Raw genomic sequence first — 18,270 nt, 5'->3', positions numbered from 1 at the left:
TATCCATCTAAATATTAAGGTCTTAGAAGTAGGAGTGCTCAGTTACACTATGAGCATTATATATCTGCATACTTTTAAATATAAATCTGATTCACAGGTACCCCTCACTTAAATGTTTCTTTAATAAATTCTGCACAAACCATACATCACAAGAAAACATCAAAAAAGGGTTTGCATAACAGCATGAAAGTGGAATGTTGTGTTGTAATGACTCACCTGCTAAAGGTAAAGCCTCCCACTGCTTGTAACTAGAGCCAGATTCATCATCTGTGTTGCAGGCAGATTAAATTGTGAGAGCACAAGCAAAACATGAAAAGTTCTGCAGTGCTTCTTTCAATTCCTCTATTAGACAAAATCTTGGTGAATATCAGGAATGTGGAACAGACTTTCCTAGTGTGTCTTTAGAATTTAAAGACTTATTTCCCTTGATACAATTTCTGTAGCAAATTGCATGTCAAAAAGGTAACCAATGTATGAAGAGTATCTCTTATTCTTGCGGTGTGAAAATTAGGTGAAAGTTAAACTGAATCCATGCACAGAAGAAAAGAAAAAAGAAAAGGAAAAAAAAAAAGAAAAAAGAAAAGAGAGAAACAGAAGTGTCATGGAGAGCAAAGACAAAGATATCCTGAAGGACAGATACTAAAGAAACACTAGACTTGTTTCTGTGACATAGACCAGAGAGATCACTGTGACAGAATCTACTAAAGCTACAGTTAGTTATTAAACTACAATTTGAGGTCAGGCCTCAGAGTTGAGGAATATTTACCCACCTGTAGTTCAAACAGAGAGGGAATGCTTGTGCTGAGAAACACTTTTCTAATTTTCTCTACATACCTGCTTTTCTTTCAGTGAAACAAAAGTAACTCAAAAATCCTGATCCTAAATGAGATAAAGGATGCAGGTTTTACTAGGATTTCCATTCAAATGAATCAACTACTACCTAGAAACTGCCTCACCCCCTGAATGATCAATTGTTTCTGCAACAGTAAACAGCAGAAAACAGGTTTGTCCCTTGGAAAGCATAAAAATATACATTTTTCAATATCCATTAACCTTCAAAATCAACTTTATTCYATCAGCACTCTTTGATGAGGCAGTGTTTTTTCTCGCTGCAAATTTATCTATTGGCCTTTTGAGTTTTTTATCACCCAGAACCACACCACAGTAATGAAGCCCTCAGTTACACTTCCCATTGTCTAAAAGTTTGAGACTCTCACTTATTTTTAATAATGCAGAGAAATAACAAAGCTTCATTTGGTTAAGGCATCAAGTAGCTGACAATTCATAAGTTCCTGTTCATTTCTGCTCCATGCCCTTCTCATCACCTCACTGGGGCATTAAGCTCCAACTTACTGTTTGACAATCAAATTTACCATAAATCTACAATACTTATATCTGTAATTAATCCCATTTTAAAGCAATGTTAATGAAACAGAACAAAAATGAAGTCATTTTAGACAGATTAGAGCATTAACAAAGCCTTACTATTGCCTGCCAATTCCAGAAGTAAATCTGATATCTTTTTCTGGTTAGAATATGGAGCATGACAAAATCATATATTTTGACATGAATGGCATTAAAGACTAAGGCTCTCAGTAAGGATGGTCTGTGTATCCTAAATAAATGGAATACTGTAAGGATTTCTAGTGCAACAGAGATGCAACAGACTTCAGCAAGGATAACACGATCTTTTGAAAAGAGGCAAAACTAGACTAAAGCTAAAAGTATGATTTTTCCATAACTAACAAACATAAATTTCTTTGCTAGTTCACGTGCATATTTTATAAAAGCCAAAAGCAGCTATAATAATTTCCTAAAACTATTACACAATCCAATCAATTTARCTTAAAATACATGAACTAGTCATGATAACTAATATTATTTAAGCACCTGAGTTTAAAATTGACACTTAGACAGCTCTATTTCACATGTATAATTCATGTATGTAGGCTAAGAGAAAGTGTTGCTATTCAGCAGAGCCATGACTTCATTTAGCTTAAAGAAGTGCTCCATTGAAAGCCAATGTTTATATGTGACAGAATTGAAAAGCATATCGTTAAAGAAAAACAGGAACTGAATTTGCAGACATGGCACTACCCAGTCCTGGTTTTGCAGAGCTGCTGACCTAATTCTACACCTGAATTAATGAGGACTGTGCCAATGTAAATCAAGCCTGTGTTGTCMTCTCTGGTACAATTCAGTAATTTCAGCTTCAAGGAACAAACCAACAAGCAAACATTCTAAGAGGCAGACCTCGATCATGCTCCTGGAAATGTAAACTTACTGTGATCTTTGAATAGGAATTAAGTTGCTTAGARATATCTATTAAACATTGCTTTCACCCCTTAGATTATTTGAATAAAACCACATTTTATGTCCACTGTTTCTAGTCAGTTTTATTTCTTGCCAGTAGACCTCTTAACTGAAATTATGCTCCCAATTACAGCCTTTAAAATCAACTGAAGCATTCAGGCTAATATAGCTGTAGAAAGCTGCCTTACTAAATCTGATGAAAAATTGATATGGATGAAGAGGGGAAGAGACAAAAGAAACATTCCATGAGATATATCAAAAGGGTGGATTTTGCTATAAGCTTTCCAAAAGCATGAAATTTAGAATAACTCTAGCTCATTTCAAGAATAAGTTGGAGGAAGATTTTATCTCAACCTGCATTTCAAGAAAACCTCAGAAAATTTCTAGAAAGCATTTGTCACCTTTCCWTGCTTTGTAGGCAACTGTAATCAGGATCATTTAATATGTTCTCTGTAACACACAAAAATATATACAATTCAACTCAGCTGCTTTGTGTGGACTTGTGGAAAATATTTTAAGGTATTCAGAAATATAATCCTCACTGCCCTTCATCATCATATAATTTCGCTTGCAATGTTTCTTCCCCTGTGTTGCCTTACAGGGTTACCACATCCAATGGCTCCGTGCACACATCTGCAATTCTGTGTAAGCAAACAACAAAGGAGGTTTTGAGAATGGACAGACTTTTTTCTTTTAGTCTTTTTCTTGTACGAAATAATGGCTGGGATGAAACCGACCTGATCATCTCTATTTGTCAGTATTTTTTCATCACTTATGACTATAATCTTAATTTTGCTTCTTTTTTAGCAATTTCACAATGMAGAGTTTTATTTGGAATGACTACAAGAATCCACAGAACATATAGAGAAATATCAGTTTATCTCTAAGAGAATATTTGGTGCTTTAAAAAGCTTTCTGAAAAATAAACCATATGATTTTAAACAGCAAAAAAACCCCTTAAACATACCCTGTAGGGCTGCACAGATTTGGGGCAGAATGGGGAGAGAGTTAATGCTGARATGTTGTAGTGCACTCTACACACAAACAGTAATAAAAATCTATCACTTAATCATTTACATGTTGTGTAAAACAGCAGTCTCCTTTTAGTTAAGAGCTGCTTTATGTCGTTTTCATCGATACAAATGTTGCCCAAGTGATTGTGTGGGAGAATACAAGAACAGACTGTAATAAAATTAAAAATAACTTTCCAAGGAAATAGTATTTGGAAGGATTAATTACAGAAGTTCAAACAGGAGGCCATATGCTTTCCCCTCTCTTTACTATTGGGCATATAGCATGCCTCTAATAAAACAGGAAGGGGAAAAAAGCTGCTCAAAGCAAACCATTTCAAGTACCAGGTAATGATTCAAGATACCTTTACAATTTTGTTTGCCTGAATACAGTTTATCTAGTCATTTGACTTCTATGCTAAAWTTTTTTTCAGCTGTGTTCATTTGTGGAATAAAATAGTTAGCCCTTTGCCACTACTCCCAAATACCAAGAAGGTATTTCTTGAGTGCTGAATACCAGAGAGAAGCTGGTAGGGTGGATATATTTCCTCTTTACATCAAATTCTCTACTCCAAATGTAAGATTTACTTGCAAGAACACAGAGGCTGTCAAAGATCACGGTTGCCACAGTACAAGAGTAAGAACTTTGTTAATGTTTACAAGAATTAGGTGTTTTTATACGCTTTCCATTTAAGTAGCACATAGAAAAAGAAATCATTTTGACTAGACAAAACTTCACTAAAACTTCACACTAACATGCTAAAATATAAAAACTATATGTTTAAGTGTTTTTCTGATCTGGGTTCCAAAGGCTAAGCTGCAGAAAATGGGTTASTTYTTCATTTRCATGAGAAAAATTTCCCTTAAYTTAACCACTTTAATATTTTCAAAAYGATAACACTGATTTTGTAAACAATTTGAAGGAAGTTAAGCAAAACTTTCTAGTAGAAAAAGCAAAGCAGAAGTAGAAAAATAATCAGAGACTTTTATTCCAACTCAGTCATATGCAATGTGACCAAGAAGTCGAAATTCTTCAGACGACCCATAGTAAGAGTGCTAGTGCCTTTTTATTTAAATAAATCTAGAGAGTTTTTCAAGTGATAATTAGTTACCTGTATGTTTCCAATTAATTCCTTAAAAGGTAGATAAATGCATGAAAATTCATTTTAAAGCTATGACAAAAAAGTCAATGACATAAGTTAACATYATTAGAGATCACAGTGGTGTATGGCCCCAGTATATAATGTTGGTTAAGTTTTAATTCTCATGCCATGATCTCCATTAAAAACAAACAAACAAACAAAAAACAACCCAAAGCAAAACAAAACCACCAACACCAAACTCCAAAGCCTCACCTTTTTACTTGCATAAATTAGCAGAGAAAAGTTGCATTAAACCACAAGAATCCATTTCAGGAAAGTGTTTGAAATGCTCTATGCTCTAGAAATTATAGTTTCCCTGGAAAATAATTTACTAAGAAATGTTAAGCTGTTCTAGAAAAAAAAAATAAAGAAAAAATGAAACAACTGGTCAACAACATATTACTCAAGTATTTGAATACAGAGTTAGGGAAAAAACCCTATAGAATTATTAACACTTATTAGATGACAGGAAAACCTGGAACTACTTCTCCTATTCTCTCTATATCACTGTTTGAAACTCCATGTATGTAACAACATAATGATGCACTGAAAGTTTTTTACAAATGTAAATCCATCACATCTAAAGTGAAAAACCCACGAAGAGTAAAGCTGGTTTCCATACTGTTTAAACGTAATGCACTACTCCGTCTAAATCATAAGGGAATAAGGCACTTAAAATAGGGTGTCACATTTCGAGGTAATAAATAGCAGATTGATTCAACCTCCCAGTTGATCCTGCAGTTTACTTACATACAAGATGGAAAATAAAGTACTAAAGCCACTGTGATTTACTTCTCAGAAATGAGACACTCTGTATTAGTGCAAATGAATGCAAAAGTCCTGCTTTGACAATTTATTACATTCTTAGGCCCRGCCCTGATTAGATCAAATTGCAGACTTTCTGAGCACACTGAATGCACCTCACTGTGGATTCCAGTCAACGCTATCAGATGTACATATATTAAAAAACCCAACCCCAAACAAAACCAAAATGACCCCACCCTGTAACTGTAAGCCAAGTTTCTCAGMCCATTCTTGTACAAAGCATGTTTGTCTCTCCATTTGTCAATATCTACAGARAGGTGTTCTATCCCAAGAGAAAATTCATTACTTAAGAATGTTTACCTATGGGATTTTTCCTAGAAAGTCTTTCCTAAAATAGTGGAWTCTGGAAGAATTAACTCTCAGCATCAGCTACACTCTGTAGTCAGTGGAACATTCTCTCCACTACTGATAGGATAAATGATGTTGAGATATAAAATGACATTTAATAGTAACACCGAAAARCAGAAGGCACAAATTATATATTTCAGTGACCTGTCTCAGTTTCTCCCATGCAATTCCAGGTATTTTTTGTGTTTTCACCTTTCCATTTTATGAATTCTATTAAGCAAAGATTGTATAGATGACCGACTTCATGACCTCAGCATCAAGGGCTTCAAGGCCACAGAAATTCACAGCCTTCAGCTCAGACTCCACTAAGGAAGACCAAAATTTTGTTTGAATTTAAGGGCATCCTTACTAATAAACTCAAGTGAGAAARTAAAAAAAAAATTCCCATCGCTAAGGTACATCTCTTATTCACGTGATTTGATAAGGTTTTTCATTTCACACCACAGGAACCTCTTCCACCACTACCTTTTTCTGTTAGGATCTTTTGGAGAAATATATGATTATTTCCCTTTTTACCATCCAATGACTTAAAAGTATGCAGATCTTGTACTAGTAAGATGTTTGCTTATATAAATATTTGTGTATATATGACTAAAAATATAGGAAAAATCTGTTTATTTCAGGTTTATATGCACACGTATTTTCTGACTCCATAGGCAYGCAAACAGCTACTTAAACAGTCTTTTTATAGCCAAAATTACACAAGATCCACCTTCCAAAGATGTTTGTTACACACAGTGCTTCTGCAAACAAAATAAAAAGCCCTGAGTGTCTGAATGAATMATGGTCATGTACATTTTCAAGAAAAGGCAATACTGTTGAAGAGTACTAGAATCAGCAATATTTTAATACAGTTYTGGTTAAAAAGTGGATTTCTATAATGATCTGCTACCTTTTAGCAAAATGCCTATTGTTTGTCAGTGTACAACTACAAATGAAAGGTCTTTGTCTTCAAAACCCAAAGTGGCAGAATTTTTTTAMTAAAATGAAGGACCTTGAACAAGTAGGGAGTAATTCAGTACTATAATCTACTAAATATTTTAAAGGTTTGTCATCTGCACTTTAATGTCTATCTTTTTACCAGGTGCATAATAGCTTTAACAYAGTAAAAGAAGGAATTATAAATATCTCCTATGCTATAAAACACTAATCAGCATAAACTTCAAAGCTTTTACTTGAGAGTGTAAACTTCTAAGRAAGATTAGATAACTACTGAGCAGGTGCAATCCAGGAACCAAAATAGATGGTAACATAATAAAAGAGGCCAGACAAAGCTGTTGTTAAATAAAAATTCCCATCTTATTAAGGAGGAATGAACATAACAAAACAGAAATTTAGATGTAATTGCCACATACTATAAGGACAGCTGATCATTTTGCAGATATTTCTTGAAAATATGAGTTCACCATCTGCGCAGATTCTGATTTTCTCTTCTCTTGTCATGTACAACATTGTGGATAAAAATTTAAAACTTAATGGTAAACACACTAAAGGGCAAAACACATCATCCTAAATTGCAGAATATTTGATYAGTTCTTTTAATTCCTATTTTATATAAAGCATTCAACCCTTGAACTCCAATGCTGCAAYGTTCACTGAAGCCAAAAGTTTCATAACTTCATCCGACAGATTTAGGTAATAGTCACATACTGAAGCATACACAGGACCCTGGTGAATTACAGAACTAACTTAATGGGATTAAGTTCACACTTAAGTATTTCAAATAAGTACTGTTCACTTCTTACTTTCCATTGTGAGCAGGAACTAACCACAGAGAGACAAACCTAAGATAAATATTCAAGGAAACTTATTTTTGCCTCGTGGCAGTGCATTTCATGCACACCCAAACAGAAGAATAGAAAAGTTTTGTATTACTTTTCATAGTTTTCAAACAAAATGTTTGATTGTTCTCAYACATGGAGAAGATAGTCAAGCAGTAATAAAGTAAGAGCTTAGTATGAAGAAATAAAAGGAGAGCCCACTGCCAGAACTCTCACCAAGATCTGTAGAACTCATCAGCATTAGAGGAGAATTGTTTACAAAAAGTTAGCTCTAATTAGGACTTCTTTTTTTTGCAAGCACACATCCTAATTTTTCAGTTTTCCTGAAATACCACACCCCTTTCCATTGCATGTAAGTACATACTTCTCCTTTGCATGTTTGATTTGAGTCTTTTTTTTTTGTTGCCATTCTTTTCTCCTCCCTCCCAGAACCTCACAAAGTTTGTCTCCATCAATCAGTCAGACCAATTAGATTGTCTGTTTTGTCACTTACCATATTATATATTATAAAAACATGAGGTATTTATAACAGAGTGTCTCCCTCTCTTTCAGAATAAATGGCCTGTTTTCCAGAGGAATGGAGTTGTTTTATCATCATTGCTCCTGTTAACCTGTGAATTTAAACTRGCTAGCATAAAGATGTAAGTTGCAGGGAGCAGCTTGATTAGAAAACAGCTCTCATTAGCTTTCTAAAACAAAAGTACAGAGACTTTAGATAAAAACTGAGGAAGCCAGCATCTATGTAATCTATTAAACTGTACTTTTAATTCTGTACAAAAGGAGTTTGCAGAGGGTACAGCAGAAGCATATTCTACACTGAAGCTCCTATAGAAACTTCAGAACAATRTTCTGCCTCTCAGAAATGCTGCCATTTACTGCAGAGGAGATGGATTTTAGCTAATTTTGATCTGTGCTAAGAAAACAACCAACATCCATAATCTGGCCCATCACAATCAAATAGAGATTTCTTTAGRTACTGTTTGAAATATCCCCCATGTCATGGATTGTTTGTGCARCACCCTCGAACTGCTTTTACATTATAAGGCTCTGAATAAGCTGCACTTCAGTCAGGCAGTGATGGGGATCCTACWACAAAAAACCCTCATGTAAAATCCTGGGCATGCTCCATTCACTGGAGAATTTATAGTGGTGAGGAGGCAGTAACCTTGCTCAAGTAGCTCTTCTCCTGCTGGTGCATATAAACTAATTTAATACATTCACATCAACATCCTACAGACCACATCCTTATCACACCAGTGCCACTTCATCTTTTCTATTGGAACACTGTCACATTTCACTCCCAGAGACTTCTTGGCATTAAACTGGAGAGAACCTGAACCATTATAAAATGAAAGTGCCTGATCTTTCAGTTAAAAATGCTGAAGTAGATGTGCAACAACTTCGTGRAACTAATAGGTATTTTCTGTATTTTGCTCAGATAAAGTTATTATCCCATCTTTGTTTATTAAATCCACTAACAATATAGAATCTCAAACAGGTAATCTGGAGTTGTCCACTCATAGTTTGCCTATCCAACATTTTAAATAAAACASATACATATCTAACTGGGAAACTATCCAGTCAAACCTTTTCAAAAGACACCAACTCAGTCTGGCACAAATACCTCAGAATGATTTTTTTCATTTTTGTTCTTAAGATTACATGAAGTATACCATAGCAAACAAAATTACATCATAGGTTTAGCTAACACTGTAACTTTCAAACCTAAACGTGGTTGGTTTGGAAGTGAACCATTCTCAGTATGAAGCATGCAATCATACACTGCAAGGTACACGTACTCACTGGTCTAGGAATATCATGTGCAGCAGAGGAAACAAGGAAACAGGAAACAAGGAAACGGGAAACAAGGAAACGGGAAACAAGGAAACGGGAAACAAGGAAACGGGAAACAAGGAAATAAGATTCTCCAGTGTGGGGTTTTCCAGAGAAAGCCTTTTTTGGGGCACTGTGAGTGACTCCAACAGGGCTTGCTCTGCCAAGGGAAGTCAGGGGAGCTGCCAAGTGGTAAGAACACACAAAAAAAGGCATTATACCAAAATCTGACCAACATCTGCCATTTCAGACTGGTACCAGGMACAAATGGGCACAAAGGCATGGGATGTCTCAGAGAAACTGGCATAGAGGTCAGGGCAAGAGAACTGTTCCAGTAGAAGRGTTCTAGTTCAGTGAGACCAAGCACAGGTCACACAAGTACTGCTTAGATCTCTAACATTCATTTTCCTGAYTGCAGACAAGAAAACCTGCAGGATTACAACCAAGTCACTTTAATTCAGAAACATTATTATTTCCAAATTATATCACAGGATATCTTTTCCAGCTTTGTAKTTCTGGTAGCTATAAATGAAAAAGGGAATTGTGTTGCAGACAGTACTCGATACCCTTCTTCCCTGGGGCCACCAGACAGATGAAACAATAGTTCTCACTTTCCAAATGCCAACAAATCCAACCAAAGATACTGCACAAAGCAACAGGCACAATGCAAATTGAGCMAGTAAGGACACAACACAAAAGACAACTTTGCATTAAAGTGGCAACCTAGCTAGCTTACAAATGTAGGAAACCCTCATTTCTGCATTAAAATAATAAGTGATATAATAATCACTTTGTCTYTTTCTTTCTAAAGGAATAAGCCATTACCATGCTGTCTATAAAACTGTCACTTGGTGATGCTGCGTAGCTACTGCTACTGAATAGCAAAACTCATCCAACTTTCATTTATTTTGAGTTGTGMAAAAAGGAAACTAATGAACTCTGAATCATTAAGACATTCATAATACAAAGCTAATGTGTCTATATATGGCCTAAGATTCTTATCTGATATGGCTAAAATGACATACAAATAACCTACAATTTTTAAGCATGAGGTCCTTATTTTTTTTTTCATAAGTGGATGTAATTTCCTTTTTTATATCAAATATTTAATATTCTATGAATTACTTTTATTAGTCAGCTACTGTAATTTAGCAGTGAAAAAAAAAAAACCCTGAAATACTAAACTAAAAACTTTCTTTAATATACTWTATAGAAAATAAACCCAGTGATTGCTTGTTTTGTGGAAAAGGTRTACAAAAGAAAATCAAATAGAATTCATCAAGACACAAAGTGATGCATGAGGCTATTAACTTCTGAGACATGTCAATAAAAACAGTAAAGCAAGATACTTTGAGTCTAGCTCTCCTCCATTTGAACAACTGGTTTAACTAGGTAAGAAAAACTGCTTATTTGCTAGACAGAAGCTTGGGAATSTAAGAATATGTGCATTAGCTACATATTTTTATTAAAGCAGAATGTGTATATGTATAAATCAGAAMATAATCTCAAATAGAAAGTATGACTTAAGACTGTTTTTACATGAATGCTTCTAGTCTCAAGCAAGTATCTGTAAGCAACAAATACAATTTTATTAAGCAGCATGCAGATAGTTGTTCCAACAAAGGACACCTGGAAAAGGAATCACAAACCCCACTTGTAAATTGGCTGAGGCTATTCCAACACACCTACCAACTCTAAATCTTTGTTCAATAGATAATCAGAGACAAGTTTGGATCAAGAGTTCTCCTATAGTAAAAGGGATTACAGGTGTAAAAGAAATGTGTTGCTTAAACAAAACCATAACTAAAACAGTGCACATCACACAGTAAGAATCCACAAGTTGTTGTTACAGATTATTGTTGATAACAAAGCTACTCTTTCCTGAACAAGMTTGCAAGTATTCTGTAGTTTTTCATCCTTATTTTCCCTTACTAACTAACACAGTAGAAACTGAAATTTCCCCTAATAACAGTTATTATCCGATGGTAAAAAGAGCTTGCCCTTCCTATGTGCTGACCAGGTCATACAAAGAAGGGGAAGGTGAGTAGCCATATTAAAATGCTTTCTCTTTCCCCAAATCCCTCAGGGAAGGTCCTTACCACTGTGCCAATAAATTTCTTATGGCTGCCTCCATCATAAATACTCTGATTAAAATGTAAATTCAACCAACCTATCAGCTTCCCATTAAGAGGACTCTTTAAAAACACCATTAATCAGCTGAGAGATATGTAGTGAAATACCACTTATCAATTCTAACTGCTTATGACAGTTAACAAAGCTTTATATTTGCCCCAAACATGTGCTGATCTATCAATTATGCCAGGGTTCACTCTCACGCTAATTGTACATTTTCTTCTCTAATGCATTTTTGCTGTTATCTCATAGGCTAATGAAAGCTGGGAAATCAATACCTATAAATTATACATGCAAAGAAGGACTGCTGTGAACATAAAGTTTCTAATTAATTGCACTTGATTAATTTATATCCTTTAATTATCTTGCTAAGCCACAAACAACATAAATATCCTTGCAATCTGGTTATTGCTATGTCAGTCATAAAAAAAAGCAGACACAGTAAATCTATGAAATCTAGCAAACYCCATTGCCGAAAAACATGGTATGGCATAACACATAAATATAACTGAACTTACTCAAGACACCTATGAATAATTTTACTGTGACAAATTACCACTAAATATGTTGTATAGTTATTTGATTAAGGTTATAATGATGTTATAACTTTACATGCAGCATACAGGGTAAGCAAAATGCAGGCTTATCATGMAGGCTTATGGAGGTTCTCAGTTGTATTTATAAAACAAATCTGCAATAGACATGCGAGTGATATTGATATCTGATTGGTTGGTTAGGACCAAATAATCAATATTCTAAATTAAGGCATTGCTGCATTTCTGAACTTAAGATTACATGGCAATTTGTTGCAGAGTTATCTGAAAGCCAGAAATGCACACARTCAGGACCTAATAATGATATTCCCAGCTCTAAGCAGAGTTAAATAAAAGCTACCATACTGTCCTTCRTGAGAGAAAATTGGCCAAACATAAATTCTTCCATTATGTGAGTAGCTGTAATTGTAGATACTTTTTTATCCTTTCAAATTTTGTCCACTTTGGTAAACCAACCATATGTCACTGTTCTGAAATCTAATCCTATCAATCCACCAGACTTGCTCTTTGTCCTACACAACAGCATATTACTGAATATCTGTAGCTACAACTTTCATAAATGTGTAAAAAGAAACTGTATCTGTCTACAGGGAGACTCAGACAGAGACCATCTGTCAGTGACTAAAGCTATTCTTTAAAAAAGAAAACATTCATCTGGGATTTGCCCTTTACAGAGTAAACCCACTTAACCTCCCAATAAGATTAACTGTTATTTGTTTCCATTAAACAAAAATGACCATGCTAATATGCATTTAATAGCACTAACAATGAGAGAAACATGAACTTTAACAATTTTTTAATTCATTAAAATCATAAAATATGTTATYTAATGACGGTTATTTTATTATTCATAAATAACTTCTCTTTTTCATAACAAGCCTTCTTCCCTGAATTTCAGACTATTTTTTTTTTGAAGCAAAGTAAATATTGAAAGTAACACAGCAGACTCTTCAGTCTGCCACATATTATAGATAACAATGACTATGTATAAATTAAGTCAGAATAATGCATATAAAAACCCAATACCTTTGGAGCACTGATGATTTTCACCTGTGCCCTCAACATCCAGGCATTTACAAAGAAAGGTATTTAACTAGATTGATTATACGAGTGTGTCTGAGCAGAGTTAGTGCAATGTAATGGAGACTGTACTCTGTGCTTCTCTTCGCAGCAGCACAAATCACTGAAGCAGCCTGAAGCTATGCAGAAAAATACCTTAATGTCTCATCCAGGGCTGACAAAACCCAGTAGTACTGTCATGTGAGACCCCCTCTYCTACTGGGGAAAAACAGTAGGAGAAGCCTTTAAATGTAGGCAACCCCTTGGCTCCCAATATTGCCTTGTGCTTATTTTGTCAGATCAAGTTAGTGAGATGTACACCAGCATTAAACAGTATCCTAAAGCATGAAGGGGTGAAGTGCAAAATTCCTCACAAAATTAATTCCTGTGCCCTTGCCCTCCTATTTTGCTCATAACTCTATCTCTAAAGTAGCCTCTTTTACTTCTCTAGATGAGAAGCACAAAAGGTGTCCTCCTCCCCTTAGGAGGAGCTTGAGGAGAGCTCAATAAAATCTGTTTCTACTGTAGGCATAATTCAAATCTTACTGGAGCCAGCGGGAATATATTCACCAGGTTCAGTTAGCTTTGCATCCAGCTTTCTTCATTAATGGTAGTGGCACTATGCAATCAATAAACATTAAGACAAAGCAATCATACAATCATTTTCTCAGTGAGAAATTGGCATAGGCTATAAATAAGAATAAATAAATTGATGAGGGGAATCATTATTACAATTCAGCACAGCTAAAGAAATCRCTCCTCATACAGAGAATTCTCCCCTCAAACACAAAGTATACTGAGAAACAGAAGCAGAATGCTTTAGGCATGGAARTCTCTACTTATTCTAAGAGTCAACTGATGCACTATTTGAATATACTGTGTCTAAGATCCTCCATGGGGTGGGGGAAGCTCTCACAGTACACACAGAGTTATACAGAAGCAGATATTGTTACCTCAGATTTAGTAGATACCAAATCTAGATGAGGATGCATCCTCAGTCATTTCAAAATTGCTAAAATCTCCTGTTATTGAACAGGTAGTTAGACCAAAACCTTACAATTAGTGGAAATGTTTGATAACATTTTCGTTGGTTTCTGATCGTCCCCTGTGAGGGAGCAGACTCAGCCTGGCAGTGCCCAGTGTTTGTGTGCTGTCTGCAAAGCTCCAGCTGGACCATGAACTCGGTGTTTTCATTACTTTACAGAAAAAAACGGTGAAGAGTGAAATTGAGAAAGGCGTGAATTAACAAGGATCATGTTTAGCTACCGATAAAGTTGTGACATAAGACTTGCCACGTGCCAGACAGTTCCAGCACAGAACWCTCCTCAGTCACTAAGAATGAACTGAAGGCAGCAGGAAAAGCCTTTATCCATCCAAAACCCATCAATTCCTCGAAGGAAACGCTTCGAAGTATGTAACTTCCACTAGAGTTCACTGGATTTGACACTTGAGATATAAAGCACCTAGACAGAAGCAGAGTACTGAGGTTTGGCTGCAATTACCTTATCTTTCCTATTTTTAGTGACAAGACCAGATTATTTTTAGTGCATTTTATAGAAAACCCTTCTTTACTGAAATATAAAGACTGTAATAAAGACAATACAATGTTTTGAAACTGTTTTAAATCCTTCACTCAGCTTTGCTTCTACAGATTTAACATGTAGGGGTTCTAATCTTACTGCTACTAATTAGAGCTTTAGTGTAATTGTGCCAACAGGGTGCTTGGCATAATAATTACTATTGAGAGATTCTGGTGGAGCAGTAATGTGCCCACATAATACAGATATGTCTAATATTATGCAGCAGTCACCTTTGTATGTTGACTCTTAAGTTGGATTTTAACCAAGTGAGGGGTTATTTTGCCTTTATTATRAAGCTCAAAAGGCATATACATATGTATGATTTAGGTATTTTTTTCTTTTTTGATTCTTTTGAATATTAATTAGGCAGAAGAAAACTAGAAGGCACATTTTATTTCACATCCTTCATAATTTARTCTAGTTTGGCATGGGAAAATGAACAAAAATGCTTATGTTGGCAGGTCATACTTCTAATGTAATATTAGACTTTCTTAGGATAATGTCCTCAGCTGCAAAGTTTACCATAATATACAATAAATGGAACTAAAAACATAGGATGAGTAAGATTTAAAAATGTGCATTTAGAAAGCGCCTGTGCTGCATTCCATTACAGTCYTATTGGTGTTGAAACAAATCTTTATGTAACTACTTGAATAAATCTATTCAGTGAAATACACAAGACAAACTTAAGGGACAATGCAGAAACACTAAAAAAGATATAGAAGAGCATTTTTGATCACTTAGTAACATTTACTATCTTACTGCCTAACAAGTTTCAGATAATGAAACTTTGTTAAAGATGTAAATCTATAGTGAAAGAACACTTACCAGTATTGAGATGTTTTGTTTGGTTTGTGTATTTTTACCTCTAGAAATAGCAGCTTCAGCCATACAATCATTAAAAAATAAAATCTTAATTATGGATATGATAACAGAGATAAGAAGGACTTCAAGAGCAATTCAAACACATAAACCCTGCACAATATCATAAACTAAAAAGTAATAAATCTTTTCAGATTAACTGAATCATCTTCTTTTTAAAGAAAACAAAAGTGAAGTCTTTAAAATAAGAAAACGTACAGCACGGAGCCTGAACCAGAGCTTCATCYAGAACAGACAGGCTTGTTTTTACTGCCCCTTAGTGCTTCCCTTTTAAAGTGACAGGAAACCAATTTCTGATTACAAATCAATAGGTTAGCACACTATCATCAGAGAGTAAATTTGGTTGTTGATATCAGATCATAGAAGAGGGCATCAGAAAAGAGCAGTTGTTGCCATTTTGATGCATACAAAAACCAGTAAATAGTATTGCTTTTCAGCAACACTGTATTTTCAAGAAACAATTAAAGAGTAAGTCACGTGTGGCTTGTTTATCATTTGTGGGTCACCATCAGAAAAAAACAACTGTGACAAATGTACCGTGTACTTAAATTGTGCAAGTTTAAGTCTCGAAGCTAARAACCACTGAAATGTGTTGTATTAATTAATATAATGGAAACAAAAAGTATGTATGCGCCTGTCACACAGAATACCTTTTGATGAAGTCTCTTTTTTCTTTAAGCTTTTAAGATAATCTTAGAGAAATCATCAAACTATAAAAAGAAATCAATAAAACAGAAAAGGTTCCCATCACCCCTAAAAAAATCCATAACTTTTGCATTTTAATAGAGACACTACAAGACTATACCAGTCATTTTCTTTCTGATGTGTTCCTTTGATTTCACTCTTATCTCACAGGACTCTTGACTTTCCTGAGAAAGGGATTATTGAATTGTATGTCTCCCTCAGATGCTCTTGATCATTCAAGTAGTCTGTACTTAAGAACGCTACAGAGTCTGCTCAGCTGCTGGCTCCTTGGGAACTCATCAGGGACTGTCATCTTAATATTAATTGGGTTTTGTGCAGGAATCCAAGTCCCACAATGAGAGGGTTTCAAGAGAGAAGATTATGCCTAAAGCCAGATACAAAGACAAACATATTTAGCACAACAATTATGATAATTGCAGAAACACTCTGAGAAATAAGTAAATCTGATTAAGGGCACTTCTACATGATCAAATATTAATCTGATGTCTTCACTCTAACCTGGTTTGAACATAAGAGGCTTCTTATGGTTTTATGTATTAACAGATTTGCAGAAGCTGAACTCATAGTACCTAATAATATGGTACATCCAAGTCAATACAGTAAAAGGATCTTTACGGAATGTAATCCACTTAAATTAAAAATAGACACAGATTGAATCATAAAGCTTAAATTAAAATTGACATAGAGTCAATCAATAAAACATTTTATATAAAGTCTTGTATTAACTGCTGTAACATTTTTCAGCCTCATGGCACAAAAAACTTATGTGTATTTTTTTTATTGAATAAAGACTTCATCACTTCAGAACAAAATTATCATAAATACCACTTGAACAAAGAATTAAAAGTTTCCAGACTGACATAATACCCAGAAAATTAAATACACCTATAATTGCAAATGTAAAGCTTATGYATCTTTAAAATATGTGGAATTACTTATAGAGATTTGAAGTATAAGGGTAAGCCATTTCATCTTTAAAATCACTATGATTTATAGGAACTGTGGACCAAGACTATGTTTTTGTAATGAGTAATAAGACAGTGGGAGCAAAATAAGTTTTTGGCACTGATTTCTCTATGTATACGTGCACGTACATAGTTGCATACAAATATATACAAATACAGACCCCTGTATTAAAATTCCATACAAAATAATGTTTCATATTCTGCATGCATTATATTTAATACTGCCATGACAAGTGTTTTCAGTTTTCTATGCACAGACCATTTTGAATAAATCTGAAATTAATATATACAATMTACACTTGTTAATATAAATTTGCAGAGGCAGAAGCAATCCTGAGAGCATCTACACTATGTTTGCATAATCATTTAACTCAAATGAAAGCTTCCATGTATAGCTAAGTTTTCRAAATTGAACATAAAACATCTGAGTATAAAACATCTGAGTACAATTACAGTAATATATAAAAAGAAGTCTACAAAAAAAAGAAAAGGAGAATATAACAAAAATTGCAATACARAAACGAATTATGTCAAATGAGCCAGAAGCAGACAGACATAGATGCCTGTCTATCCATCTTTATTTGTAAGTATTAACCACATACAGGCCTTATGTGAAAGGTAAATCTTGCCAGCATGGCTTACCTCCCATAGTAATTAGGCTTGTGTTTCTGCTTTATTAACTCTGATACAACAGTGTCCTGCCCTCTGTCACCAAGGGTACTAATAGATGATAATCACGTAGATTTGGAAACCATACAAATTAAATGATGAAGTGAGATGAAGTGTAGTAATGCAATGAGTTCAAGCACAAGCAGTTTAGTCATTTCAATATTCATTTCCAGGATGCTAAATAGGAGTACCTGAAGAAACTAGACTGCACTTTTTCACAAAATTAATAACTTAAATTTGCAAGCAAATTATACATATTCCAGAAATTTTAATGTTTCAAAGATCATACTTAAAGTTTGCCTCACATAAGGAAAAAACACCTTACTTTCCCCTAAAAGAAACATTAGAAATATATTTCTTATTTACAAATGTAATGGAACCTTGATAAGATTTAACACTCCCAATTTTAATTTTGTGAGGGGAGAAAGTATATTTGCACAAACCAGTGATAGCAGACCTATATTAGTATAC

Source organism: Malurus melanocephalus, unplaced genomic scaffold (genome assembly GCF_030028575.1).
Source record: "Malurus melanocephalus ecotype Western Australia unplaced genomic scaffold, MMel_1.1 scaffold_255, whole genome shotgun sequence".
In the NCBI taxonomy this organism is placed as follows: Eukaryota; Metazoa; Chordata; class Aves; order Passeriformes; family Maluridae; genus Malurus; species Malurus melanocephalus.
The sequence above is the reverse complement of the archived record's forward strand: the minus strand, read 5'-3'. Positions refer to the sequence as shown.